This window comes from Pistacia vera, unplaced genomic scaffold (assembly GCF_008641045.1).
Source record: "Pistacia vera cultivar Batoury unplaced genomic scaffold, PisVer_v2 Contig60, whole genome shotgun sequence".
In the NCBI taxonomy this organism is placed as follows: domain Eukaryota; kingdom Viridiplantae; phylum Streptophyta; class Magnoliopsida; order Sapindales; family Anacardiaceae; genus Pistacia; species Pistacia vera.
In genome coordinates this window covers 23,704-39,227 of record NW_022196446.1, presented here as the reverse complement: position 1 = coordinate 39,227, position 15,524 = coordinate 23,704, and the positions used below count along the sequence as shown (strand labels likewise).

At 39.4% G+C, this 15,524-nt stretch overlaps 1 pseudogene; it reads left to right on the top strand.

The window, feature by feature from the left end:
* The first annotated feature begins 750 nt into the window (after positions 1-750).
* Positions 751-10,170, top strand: LOC116110276 (annotated as a pseudogene).
* Positions 10,171-15,524: the final 5,354 nt, after the last annotated feature.

Below are 15,524 nucleotides of genomic sequence, written 5' to 3'. Positions count from 1 at the left end.
CGAGCTGATAAAACGTAGAAGAAGAGCAGAAAAGTGCAGGCGCCTAGCAGAAGCACAAAATTCATATAGGATGATGCTCGAGAAGATCTCTTTTGTACCTTTAATTGAACAGTGATTCCTTTTTTTATTAAAGTTAGCTGAAATTTTGATGTCATACTCGACCAGTTCCTGTATGAGCTATTTGTTGTCAATTCCTACCTCATGATATGAAGAAAAGTTGGTCTTTCTATATTAATTGATGTTCAACATAGTCATCTTTTGTCATTGGGTATCTACAGATTTCCTGATTGTTTTTTATTCCAAGGATTTCCATTAATCTCTGTGGAACCTGTTGTTAAACTTTTTTTTTTTTTTTTCCTCATATTGTGGGCGTGACTGAGAATGTTGTATCTTGGAAAACTATTTGACTGGGTCGGTTAAGGAGCTTGCATTTGTTGCCTCCATTTTTAAGACTTTACTCATTAGTTGATCCATGTTCTTACTAAATGGTCTGTGCAGAGCAGAAATAGCTTCTTATTTGTTTTTTTAGGTTGTCACAATTTTACATTGACGTTTTCTCGCTTTATTTTTATCTTTTAGACTATACTGGTTCCTTTTTTCTTCTAGGGAAACTCCTCTTCCTCTTCCTCGTATTGTTTTGTTTTTACACTACATATGATGCCATGGTGGCTCTCTTGCAATAATACCTTCACCGCTTCCAATATTTCAGATACATTATAAAGAGCTTAACACAACGGGCAATGGTGTTTGCACCTGGAAATAAAAGAGAGACAGCGTTGGAAAGTTGAAGAGGATGCTTTGTTACGTGCTTATGTAAAACAATATGGCCCAAGGGAGTGGAGCCTTGTATCACAGCGCATGAACACACCCCTAAACAGGGACGCAAAATCGTGCTTAGAAAGGTGGAAGAACTACCTCAAACCCAGCATCAAGAAGGGATCTCTTACTGAAGAGGAGCAGCATCTTGTCATCCGTCTTCAAGCCAAACACGGCAACAAGTGGAAGAAAATTGCAGCTGAAGTCCCTGGCCGCACTGCCAAGAGACTTGGCAAGTGGTGGGAAGTGTTCAAAGAGAAGCAGCAGAGGGAACAAAAGGATAACAGCACACCAGTTAATCCATTAGAGAGCGTAAGTAGATCAGATTCTAGAGACTTTTGCAGAGAAGCTAGTGAAGACGGTGCATTTGTCATGGTCTTCGAATGGAGGGTTTTTTTTCAGACCGACTCTCCCACCCTTCACTTTCTACCCTCCTAGCTTTCTAATTCCAATGGAACCTCACTACAGCCACCATCCCCTTCTGTAACCCTGACTCTGTCTCCCTCAACAGTGGCAACTACTCTCCAATCCCATGGCTGCAGCCTAGAGGGGGCCAGATATATGCCCCTCTTGTTTCGGGAAATTTGCCGCTTCATGGCTCAGTTCCCACTTGTGGAGAGAACCTATTGGTTATTGAGCTGGTAGACTACTGCAGAGAGTTGGAAGAAGGGCATCGTGTTTGGGCAGCACAAGAAGGAAGCACATGGGGTTGAGAAAGGTTGAGTTGCAGCTAGAATTAGAGAAGCTGTCGAGAGGGAGAAAATGAAGAGATAGAACCAAGGTTGAAACGAATGCCCTAATGGCAAGGCTTGAAGCTCAGAAAGCTATCGTGATGCCGCGAAAAAAGAACTTCAAAGAACTTCAACCAGGATGCAAACGTACTAGACTGGCTGGAGGAGTCAAAAGTTGGCTGATGGTGTGCAGGAGATACTGCATGAGATTGCTATCACTGGAAAGAGTTCACAAAAACGTAAGTAATGGACGGGCGTCCATTCCTTACGGACGCCCATCCCATCCAAAGTTTTTCTTTAATTTGTAGAAACCAAAATATGGACGGTGTCCTTAGGAATGGACGCCCGTCCAAACATTTTTTTTTTTTTTTTAAAGTATGGACGGGCGTCCATTGGAGAAATGGACGCCCGTCCAAACGCAAAGGACGTTCGTCCATAATTTATGGACGGCTGTCCACAAGTTAATTTTTTTTTTTCATATTTTATTATATGGACGGGCGTCCTTTAAATGGGGACGCCCGTCCCTTTATATGGATGCACGTCCTATAATATGGGATGGCGTCCATGTGATGGGAACGGCCGTCCAAATTTGATGGACGGTAGTTCACTAGAAAAAAATTGTGAAAAAATGAAGGCGTGTTACACTAGGCCGTACAGACATTTCGGTGTAACTTTTTTGGTGTCCGTACTTTGTTGATTTATTAATAGGGCCTGTGCGTGTCCTGCCTTTCTCCTCTTCTCGATGTACATTCTCTTCTCATCTAATTCCCCTCGAATATAAATCAGGTTTCTAAATTATTGATGTAAAGAATTTGTATAATTATTTATTGTAAATTTAGAACGATATTTTTTGTATGTACTTAATGGAGCAAAGGACGAGCACACCTACTGAAGACTCAAGATTTTATTACAGGACCCCTAGGTGACCCACCGATTCCTCTAGGCTCGAGAAAATCGGTTTTAGTTGGCCCTGTACCGGCACGTTTTATATTACTTTAGAATGCATGCTAAGGTTGAATGTTGAATAACAGCCAAACAATTTCATTCTACAAAGATAATAATCTGGTGAATATTAAATAACAAAACCCTCATTAAGTATATTAAGTCAAGTACCTTCCATCACCATGGTTTTAATCAAACCACTGTTCATCGAAACCTTGTTCGCCAAAGCGAAGGGTACACTTCTACCATTGGAGGTAAAATGCATTGGATTTTCCTTAATGGTGAGGGTCGACTTAAATGACTGTTTGCTTGTTCGCCAAGCAAGGTTGATAAACACACGTCATAGGCATAGTAGAGCAGTACACATATTGTGTGTACGTGGTACATGGTGTCCACTCTACTGATACTGAGATCACACTTGAGGACAATGGCATGTAGTCCATTGGATTGTGTGATTGGCTTGTTGGCTTTCTCACATTTGAGTTGATAGTGGGAGCTATCAACTGGTGGTATTAGTTTATTGGCCTACCTAATCAACTCATTTTGGCTTGTTCGCCAAGCGAAGGTTTGAAATGGGCAGGATGGGACTCGGTCCACAGGAAAGTCAACGGCTTTCCCGAGTTAATGGTGAGGGCTATTAACTTGAGTAAAATAGTGGGAGCTTCGTTTATAAAAAAAAACCATATTAAACAATAATAATGAACATGGTAATAATAGTTATTTTTTGCACTTGTAGATTCACTTAAATTTGAGCAAAATGATCCCACATCACTGCAACAAATCATCGAACTGGGAGAGAAATGGAATGGTGAAAATTTTGTTGCCTGGTATAGAAGTATAAATAATATACTTCAGTCAAGCGATAGATTAACACCATTGAGCAAGCTCATTCACAAGAGCCTGCTGATAGTTCTATCCGAGACTGGGTAGTATATGTGAAGCATACACATGATGCAAAAGCAGAATGACTAGATACATTGTGCTTGCTCAATGGCACCATTACTGCGACAGCAGTGCCAGAAAATGGATTTAGCTTCTATTCTTCATTTTCTTCGAAGAAATGAGAAGCAATGGTTGCTCGGTCGTTATTCAGATGTATGATGGAAGAGGGTACCAAAGTTGGCGACCATACTCAAGTGGATCGAGTATATGAAACAGCTTGAGATTTTGGGATGGGACTAAAGAAGGTTTAGCAATAAACCTAATATTACAACTTTGCCAGATTTTTATTCTCAATTTGTCTATGACTTTATTGAGGAAGATAAGAAAATACCCTTTCCGAGCTTCTGATTTGTTGAGGCTACTGAGTCAGGCATGAAAATGTCAGAAACATTGACGTTGGTTGAAGTCAACTCAAGTGAAAAGGAAGGCTCAGAAGTCAATGGAAAGAACTGTTGCAGAAAGGAAAGGCATTTGTCCTCACGTGGGAATCCCAGCCACGTAGGAAACATTGCAAGGCCTTCCTAGCAAAAGGGAAGAAGAATGTTACTTCTTCGTCAGGTACATTATTGAGATTAACTTCTCCCGTAAACATCTAGTTGACACAAGATGTGGTACTCACATTTGATTGATGTGTAGGAACTACAGTAGAGTAGATTGCTCGCCGAGGAGAGGTAGACCTACTATTGGAAATGAAACACTTGCTGCTGCATTTGCTGTAGGATCTTATCGTCTGATTTAGCCGATGGACTTGTTTCTTGGAACTTGTGGATTATTATGGTTTTTCTTCAGTTTCTAGAAATTATTTTCTGTGTCCACATAGGACAAATGAGAATATTAGTTTACTAATGGATTATTGTCCTTGAGTATAAATAATTTCTTTATGGAACTGTTTCATAATAGTGTTTCTTAAGAAAGACAACAGGGATAATCTCAAAATGCTACTATGCCAACTTTGGCAAGTTGGGCTAAACATACCTGAAGGAATGTGGGATAGTATCACAACTCACCCCTCCTTATACCCCCAACACAATGGAGTGTCAGAAAGGAGGAATAGGACCTTACTAGACATGGTTAGGTCCATGATGAGTTTTAGTGATTTACCTGCATCGTTTTGGGGTTATGCCCTAGAGACTGCGACCTCACATTTGAACCGTGTGCCGTCAAAGTCTGTAGATAAGACTCCATATGCTATGGAGTAGGCGAAAGCCCAACTTGTCTTATTTAAGGATTTGGGGTGTCGAAGCTTATGTTAAAATTGACTTCGAACAAGCTAGGCTCAAAATCCTGTAAATGTATTTTTTGGGTGGTATCCAGAGAGACCAAAGGATACTATTTCTACCACCAGAAGAGAATAAAATTTTTGTTGCTCAATCTGGTGTCTTCCTAGAAAAGAAATATTTTCTAAAAGTACTAGTGGAGAAAAGTAGAACTCGATGAAGTTCTAGAACCACAAAATACTAGACAAAACGGGATGATGTGCCACATGAAGTGGTTGAGCATCATGAGGAGGTTACTCCACAATTTGTGGATCAAATTGAACCACCTCAGGTAGCACAAGAGCTACATAGATCTGGAGAGTACGCCATGAGCCCGAGAGATACGGTTATCTCGTACTCAACATGATGATGTACTGGTCTACCAAGACGATGAACCCAGAACCTACGAAGATGCTATATCGGATCCAGATTCTGTTATGGTTTAAAGCCATGAAATCGAGATGGACTCCTCCATGTACCAGAACCAAGTGTGTGTCTCTGGTGGAACCACCTGAAGGGTAAAACTCATAGGGTGTAAATGGGTCTTCAAGAAAAGACTGACATGGATGGCAACGTGCATACCTAAAGCACGGCTGGTTGCCAAATGTTTCAAATAAATTTTGGCATTGACTATGAAAAACCTTTCGCCGGTTGCCATGATTAAATCCATCCAGATTATGCTTGCAATTGCTGCATATCATGACTATGAGTTTTGGCAAATGGATGTCAAAACTGCTTTCCTGAATGGAAACCTTGAGTAGGATGTGTAATGACACAACCTGATGGTTTCGTTCTGATAGTCAAGCTAATAAGGTATGCAAGTAGCAGATCCATTTATGGACTCAGCAAGCTTCAAGAGCGGAACTATCGTTTGTGAGAAGCGTAAAAGAATTCGGTTTATCAAAAACGAAGATGAGCCCTGTGTTTACAAAAAGTGAGTGGGAGCGCAGTAGCATTCCTAGTGTTGTATGTCGATGACATACTTCTGATCGGGAATATATACGAACTTGCAGCAGTAAGACTTGGTTCACCAGTGCTTCCCATGAAGACTTAAGGGAACGCGCCTACATCCTTGGAATAAAGATCTATCGTCATAGATTATGTAGGTTGCTCAAACTAAGTCAAAGTACATAGACAAGTACTGAACACATTCAGTATAGAAAAAATCCAAGAGGGATTTCTTCTGATGCATATGTTGTCTATCTCTGTAAAGATATGTGTCTTAACCACACAATGAGAGAGATAGAATGAAGAGGATCCCACATGCTTAGCAAGTGGTCCATCTTGATGTCTAAGATTGATATCTAATGTCATTCAGCACTGTAGTGGATATCAATCAGGCAATTGAGCAATATGTTATGTACTTAGTTGATGTTCTATGTGCATTCACACTATAGAGATATCAACTAAATCCAAGTGAATGACACTGGGTGAGTGTCAAGGACTTTTTATTATTTGAAAAGGGCTTAAGAATTATATTCTTGGATTAGGAGGAAAGATGAGCTCATGTAAGAGAATACAGTGACGCTATTTCCAAACGGGAAAAAATGATTATAGTTCGCGATTTGGGATTACACATTTTGTCTAATGTAACTGCAGTGAGCTGGAAGAGCTCGAATCAGTGTCTGCAGCGAATTCTACAATTGATGCTAAGTGTAACGCATTATTTAATGCAGCCATGTATTGTTGGATCAAGAAGTTCAATACTGAACTTGATGTGATTTCAAGCATTGCTAATCCAGTATAGTGTACTGCGATAACAATGAAGCCATTGTTGTGGCTGAGGAATCACGGTCTCACCGTAATCCAAACACTACTAGTTGATTCAATCTGATCTAAAGGATCAATAAGAAAGGGAATGTGCAGATTTGCAGAATACCACCAACCTACTATTAAAGTTCTGTTGTAGAGAAGCATGATGGGCACTTGGGTCATTCAATGTTGAGTGCGTGAATGACTAGCTATAGTGCAGGCACTTGGGTCATTCAGTGTTGAATGCATGATTGGCTATAGTGCAAGTGGGAGATTGTTAGAGTAGATGCCCTAGAGCCATCAATTATTATAGAATTGACTCTTTGTAATAATGTTCATTAATCGATAAAAGGCATTTTATTCTATATGCGTAAATCATTATTATTGCAATATGATTGATATATGTCCTAGAATATAGAACCGTGACGAGGGTATCAAGTGTTTCAAATCTTGATAGTGAGAACCCATGAGCCATATGGTGGCCATTCAGAAACGTCCGTAGCCCCAATATTATTCTGAAGTAAGGGCACGATAATACGTAGCTATCATAGTGTTGAACGACCCTATCGAAAGGCATTGACTGATCTCACTTGTCAAGGTTGTTTGGTGACAACCTGGTGCAACACATGGTTGCTTGCTGTAGCGATTACACCGCAGCAAGTTCACTGGACTGACCCACCAGAGGATTCCATATGATGGTAACCCTAGTGTCTATGGAAACAAATCCTCTAACGAATGGTGTATGCATGTGCTCTAGACTTGAGAGTCACCAGAGCGCTTTGTGCACCGATTGTTGTAGTTTGACACTAGCCTACGCAATTCTTTTCAGAGCTGCAATACGGTGGTGATTGGCTGCATCAAGGAGTGTATCAAGACTATGTGGGATTGACAGAGGATTCAAAACTCCGGTAGGGAAAAGTTATCTCATGGCGCAATTCAGTATATGGCAATGACACTAAAACTGTGGCCACAGTGGGATTGGTTGTTGCTTTATCCAGTTTATATACGGGTCATTGGTCAGAAACTAATAATATATCGAGAGTACCCGAAGGTTGACACTATTCTATGCCTTCGTCTCGTCGAGATAACGTATGATGAAATGTCGAATTGGGGTCACGGTAACCAAATCGTTGCATAGCTCACTTTGCTGAATTCGAATCTATCGGTGGCCATGATGCCTTTAGGCCAATCTTGGTCTGTGTATTAGTAAGACGATTAATTGTGTGTTAATCGCGATACTATAACTGCCGATATGATGAGGAGCCTATGGTTCAACCAATAGAAATAATTTAAAATCCAAGAAGAAAGAAGGGTGTTTTCGTGTCTTTTAAGGCGAAGGGTATTTTGGAATTTTACAGTGCAATTAAATTGCTGAGGTCGTAGCCTTATTAATTTGTTAGAATATAATAAGTAGAATTACGTTTAAATGTGTTGTTTCGCACTATTTAAATATTAAATCATTATTGTTAAATGTTAATATATATATATAAATATATATATTATATTAATTGATTTTATTGAGATAATGATGAATAAAAAAATCAAATTGGAGTGTTTCGGCAACATGGGGCGTTTGGGTTTGAGCCCAAGCCTTCCGTATGGATTAGGGCAAATTGTTTTTTATATAAAAGAAAAGTGGTGTGATTTTTTATAGTGGTTTTTTTCTTTGAAAAATAAAACACACAGCAGCCCTCTCTTTTCACTCCCACGGCAGAAACACTCTTGGCCTAAAATCAATTTTAATTGATTTGTTTTTCTTCGTAATCTTGAAGCCAAAGAGGATCTGGCAAATCCCTCTTTGGTTCTTTTGAGATTGTCTTCGTGTGGACTACGCAGGTTCGATCCTACACTTGGATCGGTAGCAAAACATTCGTCGACAAATTTGGAGGAGCCTCCAACGTGCATTTGTTTCTCTTAACTCATGCTTAATATTTCTATAGATTCTTATTATGATAAAATTGTAAAATTATACCCTTGATCTTGGCTCATGTAAAAGATCTTGTTATATTTGTTTTTGTTTCCGCTGCGTATACGGGACCGTTTACTAACAAAAATAATGTCTTTCCACAAACTATATTTTATATATGAAATTGGTGAAACTAATTTGAACACTTGAGAAGATCAAAAAAATTGTGTTTATTTTGTTTGCTTGCAGACAGAGAAGTACACTGGATTATGTCTGGAATTGATGAACAAATGGAAGAACACAGTCTTGCCAGCAAAGTCAATGGAAGTTCAAGGTATAGTCAATGTATCCTCTCAACTAACGCATGAGCATCAACCTCGTCATAGAGGTAGACCCCCATCGAGCAAGAGAAGGAATATCCACAAATGAAAACCCAATTCGTTTATGTATTTAATCTACTCAATATGAAATGAATACTTTAAGAAAATTTCTATGTTGTTTCTTTTAGATTGCTTTTATAGCTTTTTTGTGAACTTAAAAAACGTTTGGTTAGCTTTTTTACATGAATATTGCAATGTTATGTTGTTTCTTTTGGATCGCTTTTATAGTTCTTTTCCTCTTTTGTGATGCCCCTAATATGTTTGTATAAAAATGGTCTAATTATATTTTCAGCATTCGCTTGTACAATTGATACTATATTTGCAGACATGTTTTTGACATTCGATGTCAGTATTTTATTGTGAATTGTGCATGATATTTAATATTACCTGAATAATATTGAGATCAACTATTTAAACTTAAAATTTGTACCAACCTTCCGTAATTTCTGTAACTTTAATTTTCAAGTTTAACATTGTCTACTAAAACTTTTCTCACAATATAGGATTCATATATTTCTTTAAAATCAATAACCTCCAGTCTAGTTCTCAAAACAAACATCTATTTATACAGTTCATTCAAAAACTTTGTTTGTTTAATAATTGAGAACATGATAATCAAATTAATTTCTAGATTACTATATCAAACAACATAAAATTTATTTCGGCAATTCCGTCAGACATACTCACACCTACATTTTTCCTATTATAACATTAATGAAAAAATTACTAAAATTAAATGGAGAATGGTCCTATTACCGGACCAACCATAAACATATGTTATACTTATTTTATTCATTTAAAACAGTAACAAAAAATTTAATAATTTGAAAACTATAATTGATTAGAAATTNACCGACTCTCCCACCCCTTCAACTTTGCTACCCTCCTAGCTTTCTAATTCCAATGGAACCTCGACTATCAGGCCACCATCCCCTTCTGTAACCCTGACTCTGTCTCCCTCAACAGTGGCAACTACTCCTCCAATCCCATGGCTGCAGCCTGAGAGGGGGCCAGATAATGCCCCTCTTGTTCTGGGAAATTTGCCGCTTCATGGCTCAGTTCCCACTTGTGGAGAGAACCTATTGGTATTTGAGCTGGTAGACTACTGCAGAGAGTTGGAAGAAGGGCATCGTGTTTGGGCAGCACAGAAGAAGGAAGCAGCATGGAGGTTGAGAAAGGTTGAGTTGCAGCTAGAATTAGAGAAGGCATGTCGGAGGAGGGAGAAAATGGAAGAGATAGAACCAAGGTGAAACGAATGCACTAATGGCAAGGCTTGAAGCTCAGAAAGCTATCTGTGATGCCGCAGAAAAAGAACTTCAAAGAACTTCAACCAGGATGCAAACGTACTAGACTGGCTGGAGGACGTCAAAAAGTTGGCTGATGGTGTGCAGGAGATACTGCATGAGATTGCTATCACTGGAAAGAGTTCACAAAAACGTAAGTAATGGACGGGCGTCCATTCCTTACGGACGCCCATCCCATCCAAAGTTTTTCTTTAATTTGTAGAAACCAAAATAATGGACGGGTGTCCATTAGGAATGGACGCCCGTCCAAACATTTTTTTTTTTTTTTAAAGTATGGACGGGCGTCCATTAGGAATGGACGCCCGTCCAAACGCAAAGGACGGTCGTCCATAATTTATGGACGGCTGTCCCCAAAGTTAATTTTTTTTTTTTCATATTTTATTTATGGACGGGCGTCCTTTAAATGGGGACGCCCGTCCCTTGTATATGGATGCACGTCCATATAATATGGATGGGCGTCCATGTGAGTGAACGGCCGTCCAAATTTGATGGACGGTAGTTCACTAGAAAAAAATTGTGAAAAAAATGAGAGGCGTGTTACACGTAGGCCGGTACACGATTTCGGTGTAACTTTTTTGGTGTCCGTAGCTTTGTTGATTTATTAAATAGGGCCTGCGTGTCCTGCCTTTCTCCTCTTCTCGATGTACATTCTCTTCTCATCTAATTCCCCTCGAATATAAATCAAGGTTTCTAAATTTATTGATGTAAAGAATTTGTATAATTATTTATTGTAAATTTAGAACGATATTTTTTGTAATGTACTTGAAGATGGAGCAAAGGACGAGGCAACCATACTTGAAGACTCAAGAAGTTTATTACAGGACCCCTAGGTGACCCACCGATTCCTCTAGGCTCGAGGAAATCGGTTTTAGTTGGGCCATGTACCGGCACGTTTTATATTACGTTTAGAATGCATGCTAAGGTTGAATGTTGAATAACATGCCAAACAATGTCATTCTAACAAAGATAATAATCTGGTGAGATATAATACAAAACCCTCAATTAAAGTATATTAAGTCAGTAACGCCTTCCATCACCATGGTTTTAATCAAACCACTGTTCTCGAAACCTTGTTCGCCAAAGGCAGGGTACACTTCTACCAGTGGAGGTTAAAATGCATTGGAGTTTTCCTTAATGGTGATGGGTCGACTTAAAATGACGGTTTTGCTTGTTCGCCAAGCGAGGTTGATAAACACACGTCATAGGCATAGTAGAGCAGTACACATATTGTGTGTACGTGTGACATGTGTGTCCACTCTACGGATACTGAAATCACACTTGAGGACAATGGATGTAATCCTGGGTTGTGTGATTGGCTTGTTGGCTTCTCACATTTGAGGTTGATAGTGGGAGCTATCAACTGTGGGGATTAAGTTTATTGCCTACCTAATCAACTCATTTTGGCTTGTTCGCCAAAGCGAAGGTTTGAAGGGGCAGGATGGGATCTCGGTCCACTAGGAAAGTCAACGGCTTTCCCGAGTTAATGTGAGGGCTATTACATGAGTAAAATAGTGGGAGCTTCGTTTAATAAAAAAACCATATTAAACATATAATGAACATGGTAATAATAGTTATTTTTCTGCACTTGTAGATTCACTTAAATTTGAGCAAAATGATCCCAACATCACTGCAACAAATCATCGAACTGGAGAGAAAGGGAATGGTGAAAATTTTGTTGCCTGGTATAGAAGTATAAATAATATACTTCAGTCAAGCGATAGATATACACCATGAGCAAGCTCTATCACAAAGACCTGCTGATAGTTCTATCCATGAGACTGGGTATGTATATGAAGCATACACATGATGCAAAAGCAGAAATGACTAGATACATTGTGCTTGCATCAATGGCACCTTACTGCGACAGCAGTGCCAGAAAATGGATTTAGCTTCTATCTTCATTTTCTTCGAAGAAATGAGAAGCATATGGTGTCTCGGTCGTTATTCAGATGTAGATGGAGAGGGTACCAAAGTTGCGACCATATACTCAAGTGATCGAGTATATGACAAGCTTGGATTTTGGGATGTGGACTAAAGAAGGTTTAGCAATAACCTAATATTACAATCTTGCCAGATTTTTATTCTCAATTTGTCTATGACTTTATTGAGGAAGATAAGAAGAATACCCTTTCCGGCTTCTGGATTTGTTGAAGGCTACTAGTCAGGCATAAAATGTCAGAAACATGGACGTTGGTTGAAGTAACTCAAGTGAAAGGAAAGGGCTCAGAAGTCAATGGAAAAAACTGTTGCAGAAGGAAAGCATTTGTCCTCACTGTGGGAATCCCAGCCACGGAGGAAACATTGCAAGGCCTTCCTAGCAAAAGGGAAAGAGAATGTTACTTCTTCGTCAGGTACATTATTGAGATTAACTTCTCCCGTAAACATCTAGTTTGACACAAGATGTGGTACTCACATTTGATTGATGTGTAGGAACTACAGTAGAGTAGATTGCTCGCCGAGGGAGAGGTAGACCTACAGTTGGAAATGAAACACGTCTGCTGCATGTGCTGTAGATCTTATCGTCTGATTTAGCCGATGGACTTGTTTCTTGGAACTTGTGGATTATTATGGTTTTTCTTCAGTTTCTAGAAATTATATTTCTGTGTCCACATAGGACAAATGAGAATATTAGTTTACTAATGGATTATTGTCCTGAGTATAAATAATATCTTTATGGAACTGTTCTATAATGTGTTCTTAAGAAGACAACAGGGATAATCTCAAAATGACTACTATGCCAACTTTGGCAAGTTGGGCTAAACATACCTGAAGGAATGTGGGATAGTATCACACTCACCCCTCCTTATACACCCCAACACAATGGAGTGTCAGAAAGGAGGAATAGGACCTTACATACATGGTTAGGTCCATGATAGTTTTAGTGATTACCTGCACGTTTTGGGGTTATGCCCTAGAGACTGCGACTCACATTTTGAACCGTGTGCCGTCAAGTCTGTAGATAAGACTCCATAGAGCTATGGATAGGCGAAAGCCCAACTTGTCTTATTTAAGGATTTGGGTTGCGAAGCTTATGTTAATAAATTGACTTCGAACAAGCTAGGCTCAAATCCTGTAATGTATTTTTGGGGGTATCCAGAGGAGACCAAAGGATACTATTTCTACCACCAGAAGAGAATAAAATTTTTGTTGCTCAATCTGGTGTCTCCTAGAAAAGAAATATTTTCAAGAAGTACTAGTGGGAGAAAAGTAGAACTCGTGAAGTTCTAGAACCACAAGATATACTAGACAAGGACGGGAGTATGTGCCACATGAAGTGGTTGAGCATCATGAGGAGGTTACTCCACAATTTGTGGATCAAGTAACCACCTCAGGTAGCACAAGAGCTACATAGATCTGGAGAGTACCATGAGCCCGAGAGATACGGTTATCTCGTGACTCAACATGATGATGTACTGGTCTACCAAGACGATGAACCCGAACCTACGAAGAGGCTATATCGGATCCAGATTCTGTTAAATGGTTAAAGCCATGAAATCTGAGATGACTCCATGTACCAGAACCAAGTGTGGTCTCTGGTGGAACCACCTGAAGGGGTAAAACTCATAGGGTGATAATGGGTCTTCAGAAGAAGACTGACAGGGATCAACGTGCATACCTATAAAGCACGGCTGGTTGCCAATTTTTCAAATAAATTTATGCATGGACTATGAAGAACCTTTTCGCCGGTTGCCATGATTAAATCCATCCAGATTATGCTTGCAATTGCTGCATATCATGACTATGATTTTTGGCAAATGGATGTCAAAACTCTTTCCTGAATGGAAACCTTGAGTAGGATTGTATATGACACAACCTGATGGTTTCGTTCTTGATAGTCAAGCTAATAGGTATGCAAGTAGCAGAGATCCTTATGGACTCAAGCAGTTCAGAGAGCTGGAACATTCGTTTTGATGAAGCCTGTAAAGTCGGTTTTATCAAAACGAAGATGAGCCCTGTGTTACAAGAAAGTGAGTGGGAGCGCGTGCATTCCTAGTGTTGTATGTCGATGACATACTCGGATCGGAATGATATACCGAACTTGCAGTCAGTAAAGACTTGGTTATCCAAGTGCTTCTCCATGAAGGACTTAAGGAAGCAGCCTACATCCTGTAAGGAAATCTATCTGCATAGTATATAGATTAGTCTCAAACTAAGTCAAGTACATAGACAAGGTACTGAACACATTCAGTATAGAAAAAATCCAAGAAGGGATTTCTTCTAGGCATATGTTGTCTATCTCTGTAAGATATGTGTCTTAACCACACAATGAGAGAGATAGAATGAGGATCCCACCTGTTAGCAAGGGATCCATCTGTATGCTAAGATTGATATCTAATGTTTTCAGCACTTGTATGGATATCAATCAGGCTCAAGTGAGCAATATGTTATGTACTTAGATGATGTCTTATGTGCATTCAGCACTAGTAGAAGATATCAACTAAATCCAGTGAAGACACTGGGTGAGTGTCAATGGATTTTTAATTATTTGAAAAGGGCTTAAGAATATATATTCTTGGATTATGGAGGAAGATGAGCTCAATGTAAGAGAATACGTGACGCTTTTCCAAACGGAAAAAGATGATTATGTTTCGCGTTTGGGATTACCCAATTTTGTCTCAATGTAACTGCAGTGAGCTGGAAGAGCTCGAATCAGTGTGCTGCAGCAATTCTACAATTGATGCTAAGTGTAACGCATTATTTATGCAGCCATGTAGGCGGTTTGGATCAAGAAGTTCAATACTGAACTTGATGTGATTTCAAGCATTGCTAATCCAGTATAGTTGTACGTGCGATAACAATGAAGCCATTGTTGTGGCTGAGAATCACGGTCTCACCAGTATCCAAACACTTACTTAGTTGATTCAATCTGATCTAAAGGTCAATAAGAAAGGGAATGTGCAATTTGCAGAATACCACCCCTACATTAAGTTTCTGTTGTAGTAGAGAATGATGGGCACTTGGGTCTCTAATGTTGAGTGCGTGAATGACTAGCTATAGTGCAGGCACTGGGGTCATTCAGTGTTGAATGCATGAATGATTGGCTATAGTGCAATGGGAGATTGTTAGAGTAGATGCCCTAGAGCCAATCAATTATTAATGAATTGACTCTTTGTAATAATGTTCATTAATCGATAAAAGGCATTTTATTCTATATCGCGTAAATCATTATTATTGCAATTGTATTGATATATGTCCTTAGATGATAGAACCGTGACGAGGGTATCAAGTGTTTCAAATCTTGATAGTGAGAACCCTATGAGCACATATGGTGGCCATTCTGAAACGTCCGTAGCCCCATATTATTTCTGAAGTAAGGGCACAGATAATACGGTAACTATCATAGTGTTGAACGACCCTATCGAAAGGCAGTGACTGATCTCACTTGTCAAGGTTGTTTGGTGACAACCTGGTGCAACACATGGTTGCTTGCTGTGGGCATTACACCGCAGCAGTTCACTGGACTGACCCACCAGAGGATTCCATATGGATGGTCC